This window comes from Chlorocebus sabaeus, chromosome 26, assembly GCF_047675955.1.
Source record: "Chlorocebus sabaeus isolate Y175 chromosome 26, mChlSab1.0.hap1, whole genome shotgun sequence".
In the NCBI taxonomy this organism is placed as follows: Eukaryota; Metazoa; Chordata; class Mammalia; order Primates; family Cercopithecidae; genus Chlorocebus; species Chlorocebus sabaeus.
This window is the reverse complement of record NC_132929.1, coordinates 36,279,726-36,306,479: the sequence shown is the minus strand read 5'-3', so window position 1 is coordinate 36,306,479 and position 26,754 is coordinate 36,279,726. Positions and strand designations below refer to the sequence as shown.

At 40.8% G+C, this 26,754-nt stretch overlaps 1 protein-coding gene and 1 long non-coding RNA gene across 2 annotated transcripts in view; one reads left to right on the top strand and one right to left on the bottom strand.

Annotated features, from left to right (window-relative positions):
- The window catches only part of RORA (RAR related orphan receptor A), a 746,629-nt gene that overhangs the window by 527,697 nt on the left and 192,178 nt on the right, over positions 1-26,754 (top strand). The window lies entirely within an intron of this gene.
- Positions 19,688-25,649, bottom strand: LOC140710383 (uncharacterized). The gene is made up of 3 exons (XR_012091357.1): positions 25,226-25,649; positions 24,819-24,893; positions 19,688-20,209 (listed from the first exon to the last, which is right to left on the bottom strand). It is a non-coding gene; the product is annotated as an uncharacterized lncRNA (long non-coding RNA).

Genomic DNA, 26,754 nt, shown 5'->3' with positions numbered 1-26,754 from the left:
ACTGGCAAATCTACTAAAACTCATGCTACATGAGCCCAACTGGTGGAAAAGGCAAAGCATTCAGTCAAACGATCCTGTTCTTTTGCTCAAACTCGATTGATTCTTCTTGTCAATGAGTGGATTCGGTGCTTTGAGGTCTCGCAGATCTAGTCTAAATAACTACGCATGTACCCTTTTTACCATGCTTTCTATAGCTCCATTTCCTCACCTGAGACATGTTGATGGTGCCGATGAACCTTCATAATACCTGCCACTTCCCTTCCACCTGGGGACCCTAAGAGGATTAATTAGATATTATCTGTAATATACTTTGTACTCCTTGGAGAAAGATTCTATATAAAAGCAAAGTATTATTATTTCTAAGAGAGATGATACTTATTAGCTCTTTGTAGGATCATTAAGCAAATGGATTATACTTGAGAGGAATTATCTCCCAGTTTTCCTAATTCTTACAGTCTATAGAACAGTCTATATATTTTTTAAAAATGTTTTAATAATAAAAAAAAGTCGGTTGGTTGGTTGGTGAAGGGAATGGGGTGGATTTCTAATTCTAACCATAACTTCAGCAGCTTGTTTTTAAGGTCTTAGTTACCAAAGAAAATTGACACTACAATCACCTCTCTGCTTTTAGAAAATGCCCTTGTCTCCTTTATCATAATTACATAGTGAAGACAGCTCTACAGTTCTAAGTTTGTTCATTTTACGGCCCTTTGCCCCTACAATTGTTGAATCCTTTGATTAAATCCCATTGTAGTTAAGTAACTGTTCAGAAATCGTAGGGTCATCATTACACACGTACTTGTGGTGATAGTCTACAAATTGATAATGTAAGTTATGAGTGGAAAATTTTAAATCCAAACTCCAGTCCACAGAAATTTCAAGGAAAACTCAACCCAATATTCATTTTATATTTGCCTCATTTTCCACATTGTGTAAAAAATCCTTATGTGGCATTTAATGGAAGCCCAGCCTTCAAATGAAACCAGTTCAGCATGCCCTGTGTTTTGGATAACAATAAAAATCACCTAGGTTTTTTCACTGTGTAGGTAGGGAACTGCTCACGTTTTCTTTCTTTGTTTTTTTTTTTTTTTCTGGCACAAAAATGTCATAATGAGAATGAGACTCTTACTAGGAGGAAAGCAAAACAAAACACGAAGCAAAATTTTCTAGAAGAAAACTCAGAGCAAATGTCTGCAGTGCTTCTGTGGGCTCACGAAAAGCATTGCCAACCCTCAGCAGTCACACGTGGAAGCTCATGCCAATCAGATCTTAATCCATTAAACTCATTCACAGTAAAATGTAATGTAGGTCAGAGTGGGGAGCAATGTGATGTTGTGTGCAAGCTCATTCACCATCCAGAGCAATATGAGTCAGGGGTGCAAACGTGGAGGGCTTCAAGCCAATATTGTACAATACGGAAAGGTAACCATGGTCTGCAACTGAATCAATAACCAACAAGGCTTGCTGTGAGGGTCTCTAATATAGTATTCTGTGAATCAGTGCCCGTCCGACCTAGATGACGCATTTGAAGTACCCTAAACTTTAGTTCTATCTCTACATTCTTTCTATGGCGTTCCTGGTCATCTTTTTCAAGCTTTTATTTTATTTCCTTTTATATTTTATTTCATTCTGGGAGAATGTTAACACTTGTCTCTGAAATATTTAAGCAAAACTCAGTCAAATACTGTGAACAGTAGGGGCAAGGAGAAGACAACAGAAAACTTTGCCCAACAGAGCCCTGGCCATTGTTTTTATATTTTTGCATTTCAGCTTCCTCGGCCCCACCTTCTAGGAGTGTGCCTCCAGCACCTTCGGGGAGCCACCCAGGCAGTATGACACCCAGGTTTGTGGGTTGTGTTTGCTCTTAGGATGGGTGTGATGCTGAGAGGGCAGCAACACCCTTCTCTCCTTGCAACCGCACGCTGGTGTGGTGCCTCCCACAACTCACCTCCAAGCCAAACCATGAAAAAGCACCAGAGAAGAGCTGAGATGTAAACACTTCGGGAAAAACCTTAACTTTAGGCTTTGTCTATTTAAGCTTGGAGTGGCGTATTTTTGTCATAACTGTGTTGAGGACTTTTAAAGCACATTTTGTTAGAACTGATGTTTTTTGAAAGCAGTTTTAGTAAATGATCAAAATCAAGTTCATTTTATTGTGCCCATCATAAAAGTAAAACAATACTCACTATAACAATTATGGAAAAGACCTAAAAGTATAAAAGGAAGAAAAATACTAGACACAATCACAGTTGAAATTTTGGTATGTGTCCTTCTAGACCTTTTTCCTTCCTTTCTTTCCTTTTTTTTTCTCTCTTTCTTTCTTCCTTTCCAGTGCTCAAATATTTCTTAAATCCCAGGTACTGTGTTTTCAGGTGCAAAGATGAGGTATCCGGCAATCTATTGCTCTAATCAGAACACAAGGATGTGTAAGAATGCACCTTAAATTACGCCATAGACTTCTCCATTCATGTCATCAGAAAGGATGTGTGATGTGAGCTGGCACCTTCTCAGTCCCTGAAATAACCAGAGAAAATGTTAGGGTGGCATCAACCTAATCGCTATTAAGAAGATTAAGCCTCCTAGCTCTAGTGGAAAAACCGGCTTGTGACTGTCCCCATCTAAGCTGCACACCCCCCAACCTTAGATCCACTGCTGATTAATCGTGAATTTGTGTGCATTAAGGCAGACGGATGAACCCGTGTGCCCCTCTGGTCCTCTCTGTGCATTCTATGTTCATTGAGGAACACAGAGCCAAGTGGGAATGTGGCCAGCAAAGCAACTGGCTTTCAGATGCAATTTTCTGTAACACATCTTAGTGCTATATTTGTCAATGGACTTAGGGCCTCAGAGAACTTTCCAAGGTGAAAACCTAACATCGCTTCCATGGGCGTTGAGGGTAAAGCCCTTAACCCTGCGACTTAATGAGAACAAAATTAAGTGCTTCTTTAAGCAGCTTAGATTTATCTTGTCAATATATGTGATGGGAGGTTTCTTTGTGTGCTTTAGAAAAGAGATTGTGTGTGTGTGTGTGTGTGTGTGTGTGTGTGTGTGTGTGTGTGTTAATCTGAAGCATCGTCTCCTTGCTCCATTATGTCACCATCCACACTGTTCCTTTATGATAGACAGGGTTCATCTATTCCCCTGCTCTAAACTTAATTACTTTGCAATTAATTCTTTGTTGAAAATAGCAAGGCTCCTAAACTCGGAACATCTCATTGTGAGAAAGGCTGTTTATGGATAGAGGTCAAGAGGACGTATTGGAATATTCCGCAGCACTGCCACAGATATTTTGAATGAAAATGGCAAGAGAGAAAAGGCCCATTCCACACAAGGTGACCATGGAAGAAGAGGGCTTCCTCCCACACAAACCGAGTTAAAGTCAGCCTTCAAGAATGAAGTTTTTTGGGGAGGGGGAAGGGATTGCATTGGGAGTTATACCTGATGTAAATGATGAGTTGATGGGTGCTGACGAGTTGATGCGTGCAGCACGCCAACATGGCACAAGTATACATATGTAACAAACCTGCACGTTATGTACATGTACCCTAGAACTTAAAGCATAAAAAAAAAATGAAGTTTTAAACATAGCATCATAGAAAAATCTCATGCCAGTAATCTTAAGGAACTGACATTTTTAGGACCTACCATGTGACAACCACTTGCACATGCGTTGTTTCAGTTAATCTTTGCAAAATTTTCCAGGCTAGGTAGCATTAATACTGGGTTATAAGTGATGTGACTTACGAAGGTTATTCTTATACCCCTAAAGGAGTTCATTCCATACTGGTCATTGCTTGATGGTTTGCAGACATAAGATCCTTGAAGCTGGCCAGGCACGGTGGCTCACGCCTGTAATCCCAGCACTTTGGGAGGTCGAGGCGGGTAGATCACTTGAGGTCAGGAGTTTGAGACCAGCCTGGCCAACATGGCAAAACCCCATCTCTACCGAAAATACAAAAACTAGCCAGGCGTGGTGGCATGTGCCTGTAATCCCAGCTACTCGGGAGGCTGAGGCAGGAGAATCACATCAACCCGGGAGGCAGAGGTTGAGGTTTCAGTGAGCCTAGATGGCACCACTGCACTCCAGCCTGGACGACAGAGAGAGACTGTCTCAAAAAAAAAAAAAAAAAGATATTGAAGCTGAATTACAACCCTATGAGAAGGGTACCATCATTATTTCAGTTTCACAGAAGAGAAAGCCGAGGCTTTGAGAGGGTAAGTGACTTGCTCAGTGTTCCACCGCTGAGAAGCACTGATCCCAGCCTCAAACTCCATCATCTGCCTGTGCTCTCAGCTATAATCCTAAACTACCTCTCTCAAAGATCTTGTCTTTATCCTCCACCAGCTTGTGAAAACTACCTTTTAGAGGATTTCCTGCATGTTAGTTGATCAATTAGGTGCTCCTCGGGAGGATCTCAGACAGAATTACAGAAGTGTGACCTTTATGAGAAGTTGCTGTTGTCTTACAGTATTCCAGGCCTTTGAAGAGTCAAAGACTGATGTAGCAGTCCCTGATAACCTCCCAGCCTTTTCAAAACACTGCCTCATCCCTCTTGCCTTCAGACTTCTGAGGTCACTGGTGAGCATGTTTGCAATACGGCGGGAGAGGGGCACCATCCCTCTCTCTCCTATAGAAACAGCATGCGTACACAAGGACAGGAGCAGGAAAAATCACAGCAGACCGAGTCAGGGACAGGGCACTCCCCAGAGCATGTGCTGTGGGTGGAGGGCCCGGGCATTATCAGAATTCTGCATGTGGTAGGTGATGGATAAATATTGTGGTGAGTGATTGAGCTAGTGAATGCATTCTCACAGTTACAGGGGAGAGCAGAAGCAGTACATCGGTGAGTTCCAAATCCTTTGCTCACCGTACACTAAATTGAGAGAAACTGAATCTCCAGTTAGGCGTTTCTCTGTGAGATCCTGTGAGCTACTGACTCACTTCCTCCGTAAACTTCTCCTAACTTCTTCAGTCCCCTTTGATCCATGGTGGTTCTTGCCCATGTGAAGCTTTTGTTACAGTACTTCTAGGAAGCTAAGGCGTTTGCATAAAGCTGTACATTTCCTGAAGGCACATTTGATTCATTCAGCAAATATTCAAGAGATATTTTCCAAGAAGCTATTATGTGCCAGACACAATGGCAGGGACTTAGGATCAAGAGATAAAAGATATTGTCCGTGTACTTAATTGGAAGGAGTGATGTTCTATATTCTTTGGGAGGGAAGATAGTAGGGGATAAATGTACATGGTGGGTGTAGTGAACAGACAAGTAAACAAGAGAATGGTAAGTGCAGAGAAGAGTAGGCCACCTTTGGGTGATTCTTTTTTTTTTTTTTTTTTTTTTTGAGACGGAGTCTCGCTCTGTCACCCAGGCTGGAGTTCAGTGGTGCGATCTCAGCTCACTGCAAGCTCTGCCTCCCGGGTTCACGCCATTCTCCTGCCTCAGCCTCCCAAGTAGCTGGGACTACAGGCGCCCGCCATCACGCCCGGCTGATTTTTTGTATTTTTAGTAGAGACAGGATTTCACCGTGTTAGCCAGGATGGTCTCCATCTCCTGACCTCGTGATCCGCCTGCCTCGGCCTCCCAAAGTGCTGGGACTTTGGGTGATTCTTAAAAGGTGCCTCCTTCCTCGGGATGGTGGCAAACCCAAACCTGAGCACATGGCTTGGCAACTGGCGGATGAAACAAGTCCCCACCCATCCCTTCACCCATGACCGTGGACTGTGACCAAGCTGCACAACAGACCACAGCAGGCTGGATTAAGGATGTGCTAGGGAGAGACAACCAGTATACTCTGGGTGTGAAGACAAAGTGAAGCCCTGCTTTGGATCTTGAAGGATAGATGGGAATTAGCCCAGTCAAGAAAAAGGAAAGAGCATTCCTAGAAGAAGGAACAGAAAAAAGCTTGGAGGTCTTTAAAAACATGGAACATTTGGAGAGCTATAAAGGCGGAGAAGCCAGGTGCCTTTCTTCATTAAGTAACTTCCGTGATGCCTTGAATACAGCATGATGTTGGGGAAATGTTTATTGCTGATGAAATACACCAGTGAAAAGATTCCTGACTTTTTTCTTGCTTTGACTGCTGGGCTGTTCTTTCCCCCTCATGAAGTAGAGGATGAATGTAAATTATACTCATCCCCGTATCTTTGAGAAATGAGTTAAAAATGTCCTTTGGATTCCTGTTTCCCATCAGTGGCATGAAAGATTTCCCTCAAGCGTCATCACATTGGCTCTGCTTCCTCCAGTTTCTGCAAAGCTAAGGATTTCAAAGATTTGGGGTATGGTCAGATAGGATCAAGGGTCAACTACCCTGCTGTCCTTCTCTTTAAGGAATGCATTGCTGCTGAAAATCGTGTCCCGTAGTACCTCTGGGATGGCAAATGTCCTGGCAAAAGATGGTAATAAAGAGGGATTGTTATATTTTAGACACTTTTGAATAGAGTGGTAAATTGTCATTCAAATCTCATTTGATGGCCAGTGTGCACATTATTCTTCCCATGCTCCAGTTTTTTCAGAAAATATGCACCTCCTCTCCCCCACTATTTCTCCTAATGAGCACAATTCCCATATCTGGGCAGGGTGGACCTCTCTGTGAAGAACTTTCTGTCTCTCTGACCTCCCTGGCTTTCCTTCTGGACAAAAAACAGAAAGCTAGTGGAACTGTCTCAGCAGTGTCATTTCATGTTCTATATGTGTACTTCGTCTGAAATCAGCAAATGAAGCCCTCTTAGCTTCTGGAATATAATCCTAATCTAAACAAGCTTGTATCAATAGCACAAGGGGTCTTTTTTTTTTTTTTTTTTAATAGAATCAGCCCTATTTGGAAAACTCTTGATAAATATTAAAATATCATAAGTAGTTGTTGTGGCAGGCAAAAACTAAATACAACAAAGATAAAAGTGAAACTTCCCGTTATACCAGTAATCTGTTACAGAAAGTGTTAAATATAGATGCTACCATACTGTGCTTCTCTTACTATAATCCCCATTTTACAAAGAAGTCAGGAAACTTGCCCAGGTTTACTCAGTAAAAAAATTTCAGAAATAGATGCCTCAAATCTCAATGGTTGGTCTCATTTTCTGAAGAAGAGGTGAACCAACTCAGATTCTACATGTAAATTTTCTGGGCTAGAATTTGGCTCTAAGCCTTTTTGATAGTCCTGATTTTTTTTTTTTTTTCTGACACAACAGACACAGTGACATACCTCTTGTGAGAACAACGAAAGACATAAGATAGTTGGTGTGTTGTTTAGATTCAAATCTTGAGAAGTGGAGTGAAATAATTTATGTACAAGCTAAACTAGAGCAAGAAAAAAGTATATTTAGATACTTTTATTTGAATTTTTAAATTAAATATAAAAAGTAAAATTATAAAAATATTTTTAAGTATCGGTGAATATGTTTTTGGAACAAATACAGTCCTCATAGGCATACAAGCAAAGGCAGAAACCATAAATAAAAGATTACTAGGTTGGATATTTTAAAGAAGATAGTTATAGTAGAATTATTTTTAATAACCAAAAAGGTAGAAATTACATAAAGGGCTATGATTATCAGTAAGTGGTAGAGCTAGTTTACATACACAGAAACAACCTAAACAGAATTTAAAAGAAAAACTGGGGAGAAAAGCAACATATGATTAACTATACAGAAGTCTTACAAATTAGTGAGTAGTAAAGGACTAATACCACAATACAAAAATGAGCAAAGATTATGAACAGGCAATTAACAAAAGAGGAAATACAAAAGTCAAGAAACTTAGACAACGGAAACAAAAAATTTTTTTAATGCAGACAAAACAACAACATAGATAAACAAAGAAATGTCCATTTTAAAGGGACACCTTTTTAGCCCATTAAATTATCAGGATTTATTTTTCATGATAAAGTTCTGAGTTGGGACAGGTGTACACTAATCTAGGAATTACAAATTGCTAAACACTTTTTACAGGACACGATATCTATTCAATGCTTTTTAAAAGTTAAACTTTCAAGACTGTGCTTCCAAAAAAGAAAATAAACACAAATGCCAAAAGAAATCTATGTAACAAGAATATTTATAGTAGAATTACTTTTAATAACCAAAAAAGTAATAATGACATAAAGGGCTATGATTATCAATAAGTGCTAGAGTTAATGTAAATTTTAATTCTCTCCTAAAAGCGTTTAAAATATTTTTCTACATGTCCTACAGTGAATATATAGCATTTTCAGTATTTAAATGATGATGCAGCCTTTTAAAGAAAGATATTGGAGTGCTTTCACAGTGCCATATCAACGAGGGGCAGGCATGGCAGTGGTCGGCCCAGTAATTTATTTTATCACTGACATTGCTAAGAATTGTCAGCACAGGGTCACAATGAAAAGCAAGCCAGCTTTTAGTGGGGCTTTTTAATTGTTTTTAGGTCATTGCCTGCACACTCCCACAGCATTCCCCATTCTTGAAACTTGACTATAGCTGCTGATGCTCCTGGAAAAAAGGAGGAACAGAAAACATCTCAGCTGAAGCATGGAGTATATATAAAAACCACTTGAAACTGATACTTGATACAATTTCTACAATAAAATACAGAATCACTTCATAACTACAGACAGGGAAGCATTTTTTCCAGCTTACCCACGTGATCCTGCTTTAAGTGTAGCATGGCATCATTTTCCCTTTGTAGGCGTTTATTTTACACACATGTGTGGGATACCCACAGGAGCCTTGTTTCTCATTATTATATAGGAACTTCACAAGCAGGAGTGTTGTTGGCTGACTGAGAAGTATAACTCTGTGTTTCTCTCCCGGAGGAGCCGTGAATGAGATACCATATAATATGAATGGAGATCCCCTTAGGCACCCTATAAATTTATTATAAAGCACTGGATTTTGAAATAACAAAAATAACGTACAAAATTTGAGGAAAGTATAAAAATTAGAAATGTATGTCTCTTCAGGGTCATCCTAGACCACAGATTCTACTGAGTAACTGGCCTGATTTTGTGAACACAAGAGCAGGCATTATTTTATGTAGAGCAGGCAGAATTACTGCAATGTGTGAGTGGCTCTGAAGTTTCCAATGTTTGGGGAAGAATAAAAAAAAAAGAGACTTGAAGGAGAGAGCAAATGTAGATGACTCTGCAGGTTAAAGGAAGAAGAAGAGATGGTTCAATGAGGTTCTATTCACTTTTAACATCCACTTTGTAAAGAATCCTTAAAAAGGTTATATTTAGGGTTTTGGCTGTACTTGGAAGAAGGGAGGCTTCACTTGAGCAGCAGTGTGGTAGACAAAGCATCTAACCTAGGCTTGTGGCTTTTGCAAAAACAGTTTGTTGGGGTATATGTAGCTCTTCGCTCTAGATGTTTATTCCAATAGGCTTGGCGTTTGGTTATCTTTTAAGGAAGTCATAAGCAGAGGTGACATTTGTAATGTGAAATTACTCGAAATTCTATAAAAAGCAATCCATAGCAATTGGTGTTGCTTGTAGTTCATGAAAGCTTAACAATCTCTCGCCCTGTTTATTGTGGCAGCCAGTGAAAAGTGAGAGCAGAACATAAACCTCGTTCAGAAACCAGGCCCACATTTTTGCTCCCCTTACAAATCCTTTAGAATCCCAGAAAACAGTTGCCCTCTTTCCGTTGCCCACCCTAAATGCAGGTGATATTTACCTATTACATCAGTTTAATGAGCAGGCCATCTCACACTCATTATTTGAAAAATGATCAGAAGAATCAGGACTGGGTCCTCTGAGAATATAAATGCCTCTAAGGCTACATCCATTTTAGGAAAACCAGGTCTTTTACCTTTGCTCTGGCTTCACCTCAGCATTTTCTTCTACAGCAGAAATAATGCATTTAGTCATTTCAGAACACTGGTTTAATGCATTAATAATTGCAGGTGCTTCTCCTAGAATTTTGGCTCCGCAAGTGTTTCACGGTGAGTGGGTCAAAGGCAGCAAGAAAGGGTCATATAAAGTGAGTATTTTATGAAGCCAGGGTACATTGCAGTGTAAGCAGAAGCACCCAACATAATTAAAATAAATGAGGAATACGAGCCATGTAGACTGTCAAAGGCGTATGTGGTGATGTGGTGGTGCGGTGGGCTGGGAGAAAAGGAGCGGAGAGTGGAAAGGCATTAAAACTATAGGAAATCAGAGAAAATGCTGGCCTTCTGTTCTTTAGCTTCTGGAATTACGGAGTCGTTATATAATCCAAGCCAGCAGCTAGAGGGGATTTGGCTAATAGTTAACTTAATTTTTCTGGAATGTCTTTTTTTTTTTTTTTTTTCCTGTAAATCAGCCTGAGTGGAAAGAAAGTGGGACTCTTGTCGATGAATCAAATGGCAGGAGGGACCAGCTGGGAGGACCGATTCCCCCTGGATCCTATACATATTTTACTCGGCTCCGTGGCTGTACTTGGAGTGCAGGTTAAATGAATTGTTCCCATTAGCGAGCTGATAGGACAGCTCCTTTAGATGAAGGAGACTCTGAACTTTGAATGTCACCATGAGGAAAAGAAAGTGCTCATAGGAAAGTTGACAGTGCCACTTGTGGCAGGATTTTACTGTCATTGTGAAAACTATATAAAATGATGACTTACAGTAAGGCTCAGAGTTTCAGCATAACATATAATAATAATAAGACTTCTGTCAGCTTGTAAGTGATGTAGGAGTTCTTTGCAGCCTGGTGGTTTATCTGTGGCTTGGTGGTCGCGGGAGCAGTGCTTTGTGCCAGACTTTCTGGCTGAGGCCGATTCATCCTGTGACTGATGCTCCTGACTGAGTCCTGTTCACTCTGATTAGTCACTTTTGCCTTCATTTGCTGGAACTAAAATCCTGAAAGTTTACTTGCTTCCTCCGTGTACTTTCTCGAGCCATATTTAAAGCACCCTTCAGTTAGCCACAGGAAGTATAGCTGTGGGGGCGTGGGGGTGCGGGGCAGGAATCATGAAAAATGAGAATGTTGTGCTGGCTGAAAAGTGCCTGGCGTCTGAGATCAAAGCCGTCTGACCCTCGTCGGTATTAGCATCAGGATGATGACTTGTTTTCTTTGTTCTGTTACCTTGGAAACTGAGGCACGGGTTTTACGTATGTAAATAAAGAGTAACAGGATCCGTTCTCTTCATCATATGGCAGTTGTAAGAATTATTTGGAATATTTAGATCCTGTAACAGGATCTGGTGAAATGCAAGTGAAAAAAAATCAAGATGTTTGTAGGAGGAAATGTATAAGCAAGAAGAGGTCCCTGTGATGTACACACTTGGATGGATATTGGCACTCTCAAAAAAAGTCAACAGGGTCTCAAGTGACCAAAGATGAAAAGAGAACATGCTAAGGGTTGGGCTAAGTTAGTATAGCCTGCATTCTTTTCAGTGTCCCTAAAATACTTTTTGCTCCTGAAAGCTTGTGGATATGAAGACCAGCGTTGGGGCTTCCCTAGGGAGAAGAGATGGCTTCTAGGAACGTGGGTGGGGCTGATGCAACATGTATGGGCAGAGTGGAATTTGGGTCACTAGCAGAGGCTTTGGCTGGTACTAGAATACGTAGGCCTTTCCTCCTAAGCACCATGAGCGCAGGGATCATTACTATCTTGTCTGCTGTTGTTTCCCCGTTACCTAACATAGTGCCTGACTAACACGGGGCAGGGCAAGAACAAATAATTATGCAGTCAACCAGGGCTAGATGGCAAGCCTGAGATTTCATAGACAAATAAATCCTACTTTGCCCTGAAAGAGTAAATTGTTCATACATTGTCCATTAATGAGGTATTCAAATAATTTCAAGCTCCTTTTGGCCCTGTAGACCTAAATTTAAAGAGATTCTGGGACCAATTAGTGACAGCTCTGAAATTAGAGGTAACTAAAGCGACCTCACTGCAAATGGGTTGATTTCCCCATTTATAAAGGCCTTGAGAGTGCTGTTTTCACATTATGTGGGGGAAAGCGAAGAGAAGGGAACACTTAGCTGTGTGTGGCAGGGTTGATCCACATGCATTTGGATAATACAATATCATAAGGGTCCAGTCTCTCACCCTGGCAGTGAAGAGTGTCCTCGAGGTTTGGGCGAGATCTCTCCAGTCCTGGATATACCTCTTGCTCACAAATACAAGGTGGCTAGAACTGAGGGGCAGTTATGTGCACAACAATACACCATCGAAACTCTCATTTGTCAAATCCAAACTGCACAAAATGAGAAGAGACCACCAGGATGTAAAGTTAGGAGAGCCTGTTGGTGAAAGAGTTAATGCTGCAAGGCATGGAGACCACAGGGAGCTCTTTGAGCCAGAATTCAGATGCTCATCTTCCATCTTTTTGCCGGCTACCCTTGGCTTTTGACGTGGGCATGGGAGGAGCACTTCAATCACTGGGCCAATATCGATGAGGAGGAGGAAACAAGTTTAATGGCCACTGGAACAAAAACCTTTGACTGAGCTCTGGCCCAGCTCTGCCTTACAGGGACCATTTGACCTTAAACATGCCCCTCCACCTTTCTGACACCCAATTTCCTCACTGAAAAATGGATCCAACAATATCTTCACTACTTACATCACAGAAGGAGATGAGGAAATCAGAAAGTAGATTGAAAACGTGCTGCCAACTGTTTTGGTTCCTGTAGCCTTGTAGTATAATTTGAAGTCAGGTAGCATGATGCCTCCTGCTTTGTTATTTTTGCTTAGGATTGTCTTGGTTATAGGGGCTCTTTTTAGGTTCCATATGAATTTTAAAGTAGTTTTTTCTAATTCTGTGAAAAAAAATAAATGGTAGTTTAATGGGAATAGCATTGAATCTATAAATTACTTTGGGTAGTATGACCATTCTCATGATATTGATTCTTCCTGTCCATGAGGATGGAATGTTTTTCCATTTGTTTGTGTCCTCTCTTATTTCCTTGAGCAGTGGTTTGTAGTTCTCCTTGAAGAGGTCCTTCACTTCCCCTCTTAGCTGTATTCCTAGGTATTTTATTCTCTTTGTAGCACTTCTGCATGGGAGTTCATTCATGATTTGGCTCTCTGCTTGTCTACTGTTGGTGAATAGTAATGCTTGTGATTTTTGCATATTGATTTTGTATCCTGAGACTTTGCGGAGGTTGCTTATCAGCTTAAGAAGGTTTTGGGCTAACAGAATAGGGTTTTCTAGATACAGGATCATGTCATCTGCAAACAGTTTGACTTCCTCTCTTCCTATTTGAAAGAGTGTTTCTTTCTTTCTCTTGCCTGACTGCCCTGGCCAGAATTTCCAATACTGTGTTGAATAGGAGTGGTGAGAGAGGGCATCCTTGTCTTGTGCCAGTTTTCAAGGGGAATGCTTCCAGCTCTTGTCCATTCAGTATGATATTGGCTGTGGGTTTGTCATAAATGGCTCTTATTATTTTGAGGTATGTTCCATCAATACCTAGTTAATTGAGAGTTTTTAACATGAAGGGATGTTGACATTTATTGAAGGCCTTTTCTGCATCTCCTGAGATAATCATGTGGTTTTTATCTTTAGTTCTGTTTATGTGATGAATTACATTTATTGATTTGCATATGTTGAACCAGCCTTGCATCACAGGGATGAAGCCAGTTTGATCATGGTGGATATGTTTTTTGATGTGCTGCTGGATTCAGTTTGCTGGTGTTTTATTGAGGATTTTTGCATCAATGTTCATCAGGGATATTGGCCTGAAGTTTTCTTTTTGTCTTGTATTTTTGCCAGGTTTTGGTATCAGGATGATGCTGGCCTCATAGAATGTGTTAGGGAGGAGTCCCTCTTTTTCAATTGTTTAGAATAGTTTCAGAAGAAACAGTACCAGCTCCTCTTTGTAGCTCTGTGGATTTACAGCTGAATTCTACCAGAGCTACAAATTCTGGTAGAATTCAGCTGTAAATCCATCTGGTCCTGACCTTTCTTTTGGTTGGGATCACTCAGACAGTTTAAGAGAGATTGAACCTCTTTTTAACGTTTTCCAGTCAGCCCTTACTGGCTTGAATTGTTTATTATGAAAATTTCAAACATGAATGCAAAGAGGGGCAACAGTGGAATGAACTGCCCTGTACCCAACACCCAGATTCAGCCTAACCAACATTGTCACACTTGCTTCATCTATCCCTTTTTCCCTTTGCTAAAGCATTTTAAAGCAAACCCCAGAGATCATAGCATTTCATCTCTACGTATTTTAGCATGCATCCTGCTCAAAAGTAAATGCCCGGTGCTCTCACATTCTCCCTTGTTTCCTTTACAAGGCTGCTTAGAAATATTTTGTGATTGTTACTGTGTTCTGTTTTCTGGACCTGCTATGTTGCATGAACTCATTTTTCCTTTCTGTACTACCCCATAGACCTGCCATGTGGTCCAAAAGAGTATTAGACAAGAAAGATGCTGCATTGTTTTATTTAGGAAGAAAGACCCAAATAAGTAATAATAATAATAAACTATTTACAATTGAGATTATGCAAATATAAAACAGAGCTATCTTTAAAAATAAAATATATATTTTTTTAAATCTGGCAAAAAGAGTTTTGCCAAACTACTATTCCAACTCATCCCAGCTTAATTCAATGGCCATGGCGTGCTGACTTTTATTATAAAATCACTTTGAATAGGAGAGAAATTGTTAAACTCAAGTTAAACTCTTAAGTTGTTGTATCTAAGAACTATGCATATTGAAATCACTGTTTCCAAAATAGCTTTCTCAATCTCAGAAATGGGAGAGTCATCCTGAATTGCCATGTAGGAGAAGCCAGCCACGCAAGCCCGGCTTCTTGCTGTATGTAGCATATAGTTAACTGGAAAGCTTTCTGTAGATTCTTTATTATCCCAGAGCCAGTATGAGATTAGTTTTACAAGTTGGGTTATAACCTTTACAGCTTCTGGGTTGGGGATCTGCTAACAAGATCATAAAGATCTTTCTAACAGATGAGGCATGCATGCCCTGTGTTCAGCTCTGGTAATGACCAAATCAATTGTATCACAAGTGTTTAAAAGTGCCATTTTAACTTTTCTATTGATTGCCTGACCTTTGCTTTGGGTCCTGGGGTTAGCGTGTGTTCTCTCCCCTCTCACTCTTTGTCCGTAGCCTTCCGGTTTCTCTTCAGCTGTGCAAACCTCTCTTTAGGTGTCCCCCGACTTTCTCAGTTAGCACTTGTCCCACCCTCTATACTCCTCTTGTCTTCTCTACGTACTTCCAGGAGCTTTGGAGTCACTATCGGTAAACTAGATGTGTGGCTTTCAGGAGTCAACTTCATTCACTTAACAATTTTTTCTGATCTTCATTCAACAATGTTGTGTGAGTATCTGTGTGCCAGGTACCATTCTAGGCATCACAAATACAGTGGTAAACCAAGGATGGGAAGTACCTGCTTCAAGAATTGAAATTGTTGGGAAGACATACAACTATATAATAGAATGTCAGGGGGAGGGAACTATTGTGAAGATACAAAGTAAAGCAAAGTGGAGAATGGCGAGAGCGATTGTGGATAAGCTGGCTGGGAAGCATTCTAGCAGGAGATGAGAGCTGAGGAAAGATCTGAATGGATGTGAAGGAGACCTGCGGAGAAGTGGAGGGAAAGTAAGACGGGCAGAGAGAACTACAAACAGAAAGGATGTGAGTCTGGAGCAAGCTTAGAGCTTTCGAGAAAATGTAGGATGGTTAGTGTGGAAGAATGAGATGGGTGAGACAGAGAGAGAAGGAGACACTAGGTTGGAGAACCGGGCAGGCTGGATCATGTAGGACCCTCTCAACTGTGGAAGGAGTTTGAGCAGAAGACTGATGTGATCAGATTTATAGTTCAAAAAGTCATCTGGCTTACATGGAGCTTCTAAGTGAGACTAGTGAAATTGTTCCTGGGTCCAGTTGAGGTGTCCTGTATGGTAACAGGAAGACTTCAACACGTCCAGGCCTCAGAGCCCACAGAGCCACTCCTGTGTAGGGTACTACTTTTTGCTCTGCTCCTAATTGGCTGGCTGACTTGGAACCAGTTGCCTAATCCCTCTGAGTCCCAGTTTGCTGTCCTTTTTCAGAGAGAGGCACAATTTCTTTAGTCTATTCCAGATCTAACATTTGGGGATTTTAATCTATAAACTAGCTATTTCCTAACCCTGTGTATTTGTTAGGGTAAAGGTTGAAAACTATTGTAGCAAAGAGACTCAATAACACAGTGACTTACATGAGGTAGAAGCTGGCTTCTCTCTCCTGTGGTATTGGAGCCAGTGGAGGCTGCCAAGGAAGCTCTGCTCACAGGTCCTGTCTGGGTGCTCTCTCCTGTCTCCAAAGGTGGCCTTGCCCACATGGCTGGAGCTGGGTTATGGCCTTATCCAAGTTCTAGTCCATGGGAATAGAGGGAGAAAGGATATCCAGAGTGAGCAGCTTCCTTTTAAGTGACATGGAAGTGACATGACACCTTCTGGTCACATGTCCTGGTAAGAATCTAGTCTTGTGGCCATACCCAACTGCAAGGGATTCTGGGAATTACAGCCTCTAACTGGATGGCTACGTGTCCATCTAAAGCTTGACTGCCCTGGAGGAATGGGAGAATGGATTTGGTGGGGTAGCAAGAAAACAGCTGCAGTCTGTTTTTAGAAGATCCCAGAGTATTACCGCCAGGCACCTTACACTTATAACATTTCCTGGACCTTTGTATTAATTTCATGGGACCGTGATAACAAAGTGCCACAACCTGGGTGGCTTAAAACAACACAAATGTGTTCTCTCACAATCCTGGATGCTAGAAGTCCCAAAATCAAGGTGGCAGCAGAGCCTTGCTCCCTCTGAAGGCTCTAGGGAAGAAGTTCCTGAAGCCTCTCTCTCCTAGCTTCTGGTAGTTGCTGGAAATCCTTGGCATTCCTGACCTTATAGCTACGTCACTCCAATCCCTCCTCCATCTGCGTGTGGCCTTTTTCTGTATGTGTTCTCTGTGTCCCTGAATGCAGATCTCCCTCTCCTTCCTCTTATAGAGGTAGTAGTCATTAAATTTAGACTAAATCTAAATACTTAGTTCAAGTATTCAGATGACTGGCCCCTGGACCAGTATTACTTCATCTTAAGTATATCTATAAAGATATGATTTCCAAATAAGGTCACATTGGCAGGTATCAGGAGTTAGGACTTGAATGTGTCTTTTTGGGGGATACAATTCAACCCGTTACAACCTTTTTAAAATTAAAGTTTAAAAAAAGAAAAATGGAAAAAGAATAATTTAAAAGAGAAGAACTGTGCTAGTTGAAATCAATCAAAATATAACAAGGTATATCAATCTCAAAAAGAACCCATAGTTTATTCTGAAGTTCAAGGCCACCTTCGTGTCGCAAACCAAGGACATATGGGCCTTTTTTCCTTCTCTTCTCTATAGAACATTCCAATGCATTCCTGTAAGATGCATTGCCATCAGATAACATTGCTTAGATAATAGAACTCACTGACAGCTGACCGCTTTCAGCTTTGCACTGCCTATACGTTTTGATAATCACAGCAGCCTTATGAAAAAGGTATCCTTACTTCCATCCTACAGATACTGAAACTGAGGCTCCAGCTAAGTAGCTTGCCTCAAGTGAAATGACTAGTTGGTAGGTGAAGCTGGGCTTGCAACCTGGTTCTTTCTGACTCCAGGGATCCTCCTCTTTACGTTACAGGGCACTGAGTCCTGGAGATTTCTCAAGGGGTCCTGATGAAAGGGCTGGCTCCTGCCTTGAGGGATTTGTGATCAGTCTCTGAGGTAGCACCTGTACTGCAGAGGTCTCCACAGGCCTTTGGTTGCTAGTATGTGTTGACACTGTAGTCATATGCCCTACAGTCATTGGCGTAAGCAAACACCTATCTGGTAGCTAAAGGATGGTGGTTTTCCTAGGAGTCAAAAGTTGTTCCATGTCAGCCCCTAGGTCTCTCACTGCATTCTAGAGCACTACATAAAATACACACACTAAGCAAGGCTTATTTTTCAGACCTTTATCAGCATACTGGTTACGATTACCATTTTGGCAAGTATTATCAGACTATCCATCACCATAGGGCCCTCCTGAAAGTAGCCAGCTATTCTATCACACTTTCACTTCAGACTACACGAAGGGTTCTCTAGAAAGGATAATGCAATTAGTACTTGCTATAGGCAACTGGGTCTCCTAACAGTCACGGAGAGATGTTTGCAATATTAAAACCAATATTTGGTCAACGTTGCCATTCTTTATTTCATTTTATCTTCACAGTAACCTTGTGGAATAGTTATTTAATATTAATTTTTCTTTCTTATTATTAAAATTTTATTTGTACAGATGTATTATAGAAATTTTAGAAAACATAGACAAAGGAAAATCAGTCATAATTCCTCCACCCAAAGATAACCACTCTCATTAATTTGGTGTATGTATTTTTTGTCTTTTTTCTATACATTTTTGTTTTCATTTTTGACAAAATGGTATACTATGCTTTGGGACTTTGAATTTTTTTTTTCTCGTAATGCAGCTGGAACATCATTGTCTGTGATTTATTTTTCTTTATTTTAATGATGGTAGAGTATTCTATTCGGTAAGCATATCATGCTTTATTTGCCATCCTCTACTGCTAACATTTGGGTGTTCCCTTGAATGTTTTGCTGATAGAAATAATGTTATGATGAATCTTGTGTATATTCATGATTAATTCCTACAGCTATATTTTTGGTGGTGGAATTTTAGAATGAAAGAAGAAATCTTTTTCCTCTCCTTTTAGTGATGGGGAAACTGAGGCTTGGAGAGATTATCTTGCCCCAAATTATATAGCTGGTAAGTGGCAGAGCTAGGAATAGAATCCAGATTTCCTGACTCTCAAATCCCATATGAGAACATAGCTTATACATCTAATCTAACAATACCAAATTTTTCTTCATAAAATCTGTGAATGCGAGGTAAGTATGTTGTTGTTGTTTTGGAGACGGAGTCTCATTCTGTCTCACAGGTTGGAGTGCAGTGGCACAATCTCTGCTCACTGCAACCTCTACTTCCTGGGTTGAAGTGATTCTTGTGCCTCAGTCTCCTGAGCAGCTGGGACTTCAGGCATGCGCCACCATGCCCGGCTAATTTTTTTGGTATTTTTTGGCAGAGATGGGGTTTCACCATGTTGGCTAGGCTGATCTCAAACTCCTGACCTCAAATGATCTGCCTGCCTTGGCCTCCCAAGAGAAGTATCTTGATGGCTACTTTCTTTTCTTGAGTTTTTATCGAGCAATCACCAATCCAGACAAACTCTCTAAAATTCTGTAATCAGAAGGGAGTAGAGAGGCTACAAATAGTAATGATCTATGATTTCCTAATTTATAATTTAATCAGTTTTTCATGCATCTTCTTCAAAATGTTAATAATATTGTTACTCTAAGAAATTCTTTATGGACCCATGGTATTCTGTATATTAGGGAATAACTGGTCACCACCTCTCTACTTTTTTTTTTTTTTTTTTTTTTTTTTTTTTTTTGAGACGGTGTCTCGCTCTGTCGCCCAGGCTGGAGTGCAGTGGCCGGATCTCAGCTCACTGCAAGCTCCGCCTCCCGGGTTTACGCCATTCTCCTGCCTCAGCCTCCCGAGTAGCTGGGACTACAGGCGCCCGCCACCTCGCCCGGCTAGTTTTTTGTATTTTTTAGTAGAGACGGAGTTTCACCATATTAGCCAGGATGGTCTCGATCTCCTGATCTCGAGATCCGCCCGTCTCGGCTTCCCAAAGTGCTGGGATTACAGGCTTGAGCCACCGCGCCTGGCCCACCTCTCTACTTTTAAATATTTGTTTAATACTCCGTTGGATCCTAGGCCTTTTACTTTTCATCTGATCTGAGAGTGGGTCTCATTTCCTCCAAATTTAGAACCGCATTTCCATTGTCTCCACTTTGGCAGATTCCCTCTCTTCTCTAGGTGATTCAAGACATGAGTGAATGCATGGGGTTGTTCCTTCCTTCATCATAATGTAGTGATACCCTTGGTCTATCTATGTTTCTGCCATCAGTAGCAGACTTTGTTTTGGGGGGAGCTGCAGACCAGGTGATATTTCTTCCATCTTTACTTGCCTTGACTTGGTATGCTGACCAGGATCTATGGTCGATGAGATATGATTTAGGTTGTCTATCCAAGAGCATGATACATTCAAACTTCCCGTAATGTCTGACTTGCTTTGGGGCCAGCAGCTCCATAATCTTTGGGCCATCCTTATCCAACCTGTTCTGGTAGCTTTGACTTTGGAGACTGCAGCTATAGCCACATACAGGCAAGTCACCCACAGACAGTTCACGTCCGTACCTGCCCATATGAGTGGCAAAGGTAAACAAATTTAACAGATTGCAGAGGCACATAAAGTAAAGCATTTCTGGAAAAGCATTGTGAAAGCTGCTGATGTTTACCTGAGCTGAATTATTCACTTATAAGATAAAACTGCTCAATTCTAGAAGGCTAAACTCAAAGTGTTGATATCAGTTCACACCTCTGCCCTCAGAGCTCCAAGATCCAATTTAAATCAACCAGGTAATATCTAATGGATAGCATCATTTTCCATACAGACACTCAATAAAAGGAAATCAATTTGGAAGAATAAGGCTTCTTTATGATTCTTACTCTACATGAGTACTAATCATACACTGGAGCCAGTAAATAACAAGAGAAATTACCCTCCTTACGTACGGACTTTTCATAGTGCATTGAATAGTAATCTCTGAGAAGACGGATGTTTCCCAAATAAGTTTTGTCTGAAGATTTCTTTCTCAGATAGACTGATGGTCTCTTTATGTTCCCTTTGCTGGGGAACCCGGAATGAGGCTTTGTCCTTGGAACTGTTTTGTTAAAGATAAAGGCAGGACTTAAAAGAGGGCATACTTCTGGTCTGCCTGTCCAAAATTAAAAGATATTTCTGGGCACTAATGTCAGAAAATATGACCTGGAGATGGAGAGCAATCACAGATTTTTTTTTTTTTTTTCAAATTCAAAAAACAGGAAAAATTCCTCTTATCCATTCCCATAACGATTTTTTAAACTAAAATGGAATTTTTTTCATGGCGTCAAAAGCACCTTGGTTGGTAAAAGAGCTGAAATATTATTGCCGAAACAGCTCAACCTAGGCTCAAATCGAACATAAAAGAAACATCCCATTACAGTATTATTAATGTTCATAATTAGCATATCTAAATGATTTTTAAAGGCTTTTTATGCAATTACAAAATCTTTGATTGTCGTAACATTGCTAATGCTTTGATGCCTTCCACGTGTTGTCCTTGGTCCCTGCAACCCTGGCACATAATTTATTTCTCTTTTGAGTGAACTCTAAGCATTAGTGTCCATTAAGAATTTTTGAAACAAAGTCCAAAGATTACTTGGAGCACTTTCAGTAATATGTACTGATTATCATTAATAGTTCTTTTGTCCTAGACAAGGACATTGTTTTGTAACATCATTTTGTTTGGCGAGGCCCTACTCGGGCTGTGTTCCGGATCCGCCTCGTGCATAGATTTTCTTTTTTGACTATGTGTAGAATGGAGCAGTCTCCTGGGACAACTCAGGACTGAGGAGGAGGGGGACATAGGGCCAGCACAAAGTGATATTTTTTCTTTAGAAAACAATTATTAGCTATTCAAAAACAGAAGTCTAAATTCTGGGCCTCGTTTCTTAGCTAGTGTTCATACACTGCATATAAATGTGCCATTTTAACTGCTAGCTCCTCACAATGAGGAAGTCAAAAAGAAGGAGACGGCCCCGCACGGTGGCTCCCGCCTGTAATCCCAGCGCTTTGGGAGGCCGAGGCGAGCGGATCACGAGGTCAAGAGATCGAGACCATGCTGGTTAACACGGTGAAACCCCATCTGTACTAAAAAATGCAAAAAAATTAGCCGGGCATGGTGGCGAGTGCCTGTAGTCCCAGCTACTTGGGAGGCTGAGGCAGGAGAATGGCGTGAACCCAGGAGGTAGAACTTGCAGTGAGCCGAGATCGCGCCACTGTGCTCCTGCCTGGGTGACAGAGCAAGACTCCATCTCAAAAAAAAAGAAGGAGAGCACAGTGGATCCAGGAGAGCGCAGTGGATCCAGGAGAGCACAGCCTTTGCAGCGTGCTTGTTGAGAATGTGGCAGGGAGTAGGTTATGTGTTTGGGTTTTATTTGGAAAATTCTTTCCTGAGCTCTCCAATGCTGCCTTCCGGAATTATCCCGGTTAATAACAGTGCCTTAATGGGTATTGCCTGTGTCAAATCAAGGGTGGTCTCTCTGTTTATCTAACATAAAGTGTATTCGCAAGGTGTATGCAATAAGAAATATACTTTAGTGGGAAAGAAGTATGCCCCACGTGAATTATTTTACATTTTACTGTAAACCTAGTCTTAAGAATTTTATTCCCATTTTATGGAATAAGAAAAGAAAGGCTCAGAGAAGTTTAGCTATTTGCCCAAGCTCTCATAGCTTAAATAATAGGTGTCCTCTTTAACTCAGACATCTTGCAGGGAGGGAGAATAAATCTTGTGAAAGCCTTCAGATTTGGAGTCCTCCTTTTCTAGGAATTGAAGGAGGAGTCAATGTGAAAGACTGGTGTAGAGACGTGAGTTGGGCCAATTCAAGACTTTGTTCATTATCACTCAACACATCTCTTCCTCCCTGCCACAGTCACTTGCAATGTAACAATATTGACATATTTTTAAAATAAAAGGAAATCTACATGGCATGGTTTTGAGTGGTTTGTTTGTTGGTTTGAGACAGAGCCTCACACTGTCACCCAGGCTGGAGTGCAGTGGCACGATCTCAGCTCACTGCAACCTCCACCTCCCAGGTTCAAGCAATTCTCCTGCCTCAGCCTCCCAAGTGGCTGGGATTACAGGCACCCATCACCACACCTGGCTAATTTTTTGTATTTTTTTTAGTAGCGACTATGGATTTCACTATGTTGGCCAGGCTGGTCTCAAACGCCTGACCTCATGATCCACCCACCTCGGCCTCCCAAAGTGCTGGGATTACAGATGTGAGCCGGCACAACCAGCCTGTTTTTTTAATACTAACACAGAATTCTTTCATGTTTATTATCTCTCTATCTCAAAAGTTGTTTTCTTGTTGCAAAAGAGGACAAAAGAAGGCCCACAGGCTAAATACTGGTGAAGTGGCAGAGTGGCATCTTTGTTGAGTCTAGAGCCTTGTCCAGGATGCAAGCCCTCTGGAAATGCTAGTTTGGTAATTGCCAAATTTGGGAAGAGGAAAAATGCCAACTCTTACTTAAAAAAAAAAAAGAAAAAAAGTAAAATTAACTGGATATCCAGAGAATTGCCTACAAACCAAGAGACAATTAGAGGTCCATCAAGAAAGTTAATTGGTCCAAGATTTGGCACTGATGGGAAATACCAGCTTACATTGCTGAAGTGCTCTGTTCTGGGATGACTATAATGAAACTTCCCTACTGATAACCATGGCAGTGCTAAATCTGTGATATTTTCATGACATTTCCTTTGCTTTACTTTGAAGCATGGCCAGTTAAAGAGAGTCAAGCATTCTTGCTGTATTAGAAGCCCGACTTTGCTTTGGACCGAATATTTATGGAGCCTTTTAGCCCTCTTAGTTTTAGGGGTTTAATTGGCAATTTAAAACTTCTGTCATATTGTTAAGTTAGAAATTATGCTCAAGCATTACCTGCAAGTTCGGAAATACACCTGCCGTGTGTGTGTGTGTGTGTGTGTGTGTGTGTATCTGGGTAAAATAGAAGGAGTCTTACAGCTTTATCAAAAGGTGCCATTTTTCTGTAGCCCAGATAATTTTTAAAGATCGCCCAAGAAAAGTGCATCTTTTACCTATATAACCTTTTGTGGGCATTGCCTTTTTTCTTCTTTGGTTGTTAAAGGCAAGAAGAAAAAAAGTTTCAGGGGGTTACCTTTTATTATGAGCTACATTGGATTTCTTACAGTGAGAAATAGATCTAACAGCCTGTTGCTTGGAAAGATGTGGTTTGGTTTGATAGCTTAGAAGCAGGGCAAGGAGCCAATGGTCGATGAACTGGAAGGCAGATTAAGAAATCATGTTGGCTGGGCACAGTGGCTCACGCCTTTAATCCAGCACTTTGAGAGGCTGATGCGAGAGGATTGCTTGAGGCCAGGCGTTCAAGATCAGCCTGGACAACATGGCAAGACCTCCATCTCTAAAAAGTAGTAAACATTCTCTGGGCATGGTGCCACATGCCTATAGTTCCAGCTACTAGGGAGGCTGAGGTGAGAGGATGGCTTGACCCTGGGAGGTCAAGGTTGCAGTGAGCTATGATGATACCACTGCACTCCAGTTTAGGCAACACACTGAGAACCTGCCCTGAAGAAACAAAAAGTCACTGACTACCTCATTCTGCATATAAGAAAACTAAGAGCCAAGAAGTTAAATGATTTGCCCAAGTCATCCACTGTGTTCACTTTGGGCTCAGGGTGTATGTGTATTTTAGGTTTAGAAACTTGGTTGCACCCCGTCATTCACCACAACTCTATCAAGTCCCTATCTCCATAGAGAACATTACCCTGCTCGTGGTCTGTTTGTGAATCTCTGGGGAAGGATCTTGGTGTTCTTCCCAGTCATTTGGAAGTGAATCAAAACCTGCACAACAGCTGGACTTGGTTCGATGCCCTTCAGTAGTGGGGACCAAAGTCCTTGCCTGTGCTGATCAGCGGCCCATTTGGATAATGCAGCTACTTGCTAGTGAGTAGGTAGCTTCCTTTTGTCTATTTTTTTTTCAATTTAAGACGGGGTGTCACTATGTTTCCCAGGCTGGACTTGAACTCCTGGGCTATCCTCCTGCCTCAGTCACTCGAGTAGCTGGGATTACGGGTACGCACCACCATATCAGGCTCTTTCCCTTGACTTTAGAGAGTAAAGAGAATGGAGTTTGGGATCTAGAATAGAGTACACTTACTTTAAGGAACTTGGTTCTCTGTCTCATGCTCTCTTCCATCAAATATGAGGATATTTTCTAGTCAGAATACTTGATCTGAGAACCAGAGTGCTCGGCCATGAGTCAGTGTGAAACTAAGGGACATCATGAGTAGCAACGGCATAGCTTTCAGTAGCACACTGTAATTCAGTTTGGTTAAACTAATACTATGTATCACACTGCCCAGTTTGTAAAGCTCTTCATACCTCCTTATTTCCTTTAATTTTCACAACAGTCTTTTAAGGGTCATCATGATTATATACAATTTTAAAAACCAAGAAATTCAGGACTAGTAAAGTTAAGTAACTTGCTCAAGTTCTATCAGCCTAGAAGCAGGAAAGTGGGCTATAAATGCAAGCTCAGGTCAGTTTGACTCCACATCTAGTTACCTTAAGAGCTGCCTTTATTCTTTGATTCCTCAGTAGAATTAGAATTATTTGCCTCCTTGAGATTTATTGTAGTTTATCTTTAGTAAGCCTAATTCTCCCAAAAATCTTGATTCAGAGCTACTGCTGATGGTAGCATTAGGTTTGCATACGATTTTTTTTCTGAAGGCCTTTCTCCTTCCACTTGAGGACAAACATTGGCAATGTATGACTGCTGTGAGCTCACTGAGGATGAACTCTTCCTGGTGAGAAAAACAGGAATCTTGTAACTTCTAGGAAAATGAGAAAAAGAAAAGGGGAGACCCATCCCTATTTAAGGGTGAGAAAATGGCTGCTGGTAGCAAACACAGGCACACATGCCTGCTACGAATGAAGGCCTAAGGCAGGCAAGTGTGGGTAATTCAGACAGCTAGATTCCTGGCAGAATATTATGTTCTAGAATATTCCAGAACATTCTGGATTAAATTCAGTATGCTCTTCTAGTAGTAGAGACTGTGGTTTCTATGTGTTTGCATCAGCATCTGAGTACATCTTTCACCCAAACTCAGGATGAGTCTTCCTGGTTTAAATACGGCTGAGGGCGCTCCCATAGGTTTAAATTATTTACAGAGCTGACTGCTGAGTGGTATGTTCCAAGGAGTAAAATTTGAGTATTTACTCTTTTGAGGATACATCTACAGATTGTAGAGATTTGCCATGAGTGTACTTCCAGTTTAATATAACTTTCCACAGAGAAATGTTTTATTATGCCAATTAAACTTTCCTGAGCCTCAGTTTCCCCATCTGTGAAATGAAAAGGATGTTTTCTGCTTTTTTTGGTACTTCTATGGAATTATTTACTATGAAGTACTAGGGCTTCCATGAAGAAGTTAGGTTTCAGAGGAACAAAGAGAATTCCAATACATTTTCTGATTTTTTTCATTAAATTTGCCTTTTGTGTGTTTGTATTGTTTTTGTTTGTTCACTTTCTCTAGGGAAATAGACTTCTGTCTTCAGAATGCCTAAGTTAAAAAAAATTAAATATCATGCACAGTCATATCTCCATAATTAAGGAGTTGTAATGCAATTTTTAAAAATATTGCTCTTGTGTCAGGAGTGTGTCTTCTAAGCTTTTCGCCGTAAAAATGTGTTTATTAATTGATTGGTATATCTTCATTGGCTATAATAAATATAATTTACATTCTTCTTGTGTAGGTTAAGGCTGCCAGATAAAATACAGAATGCCCAGTTAAATTTGAAGGAAAGATAAACAACAAATTAGCATCAGAATTCAAATTGTACTGGGTAGCCTGTATTTTATCTACTACATCTGGCAGCAGCTCCAATATAAGTGTAGCTCCCAATTAGTTATATTGATTATTAATTGACAGTTAAACAAAACTGAGGGACTGAGAGATTGTGTTGTTGCCAGAGTCATGCTTCCTCCTGGAGACAGATAATGAAAAGTTTTAGCTCCATGCCAGCTGCTGTGACCTCTGAGATCGAGCAGCTTTCTTGGGAAGATTTTCAAAATCTATTATCAATGTAATCGT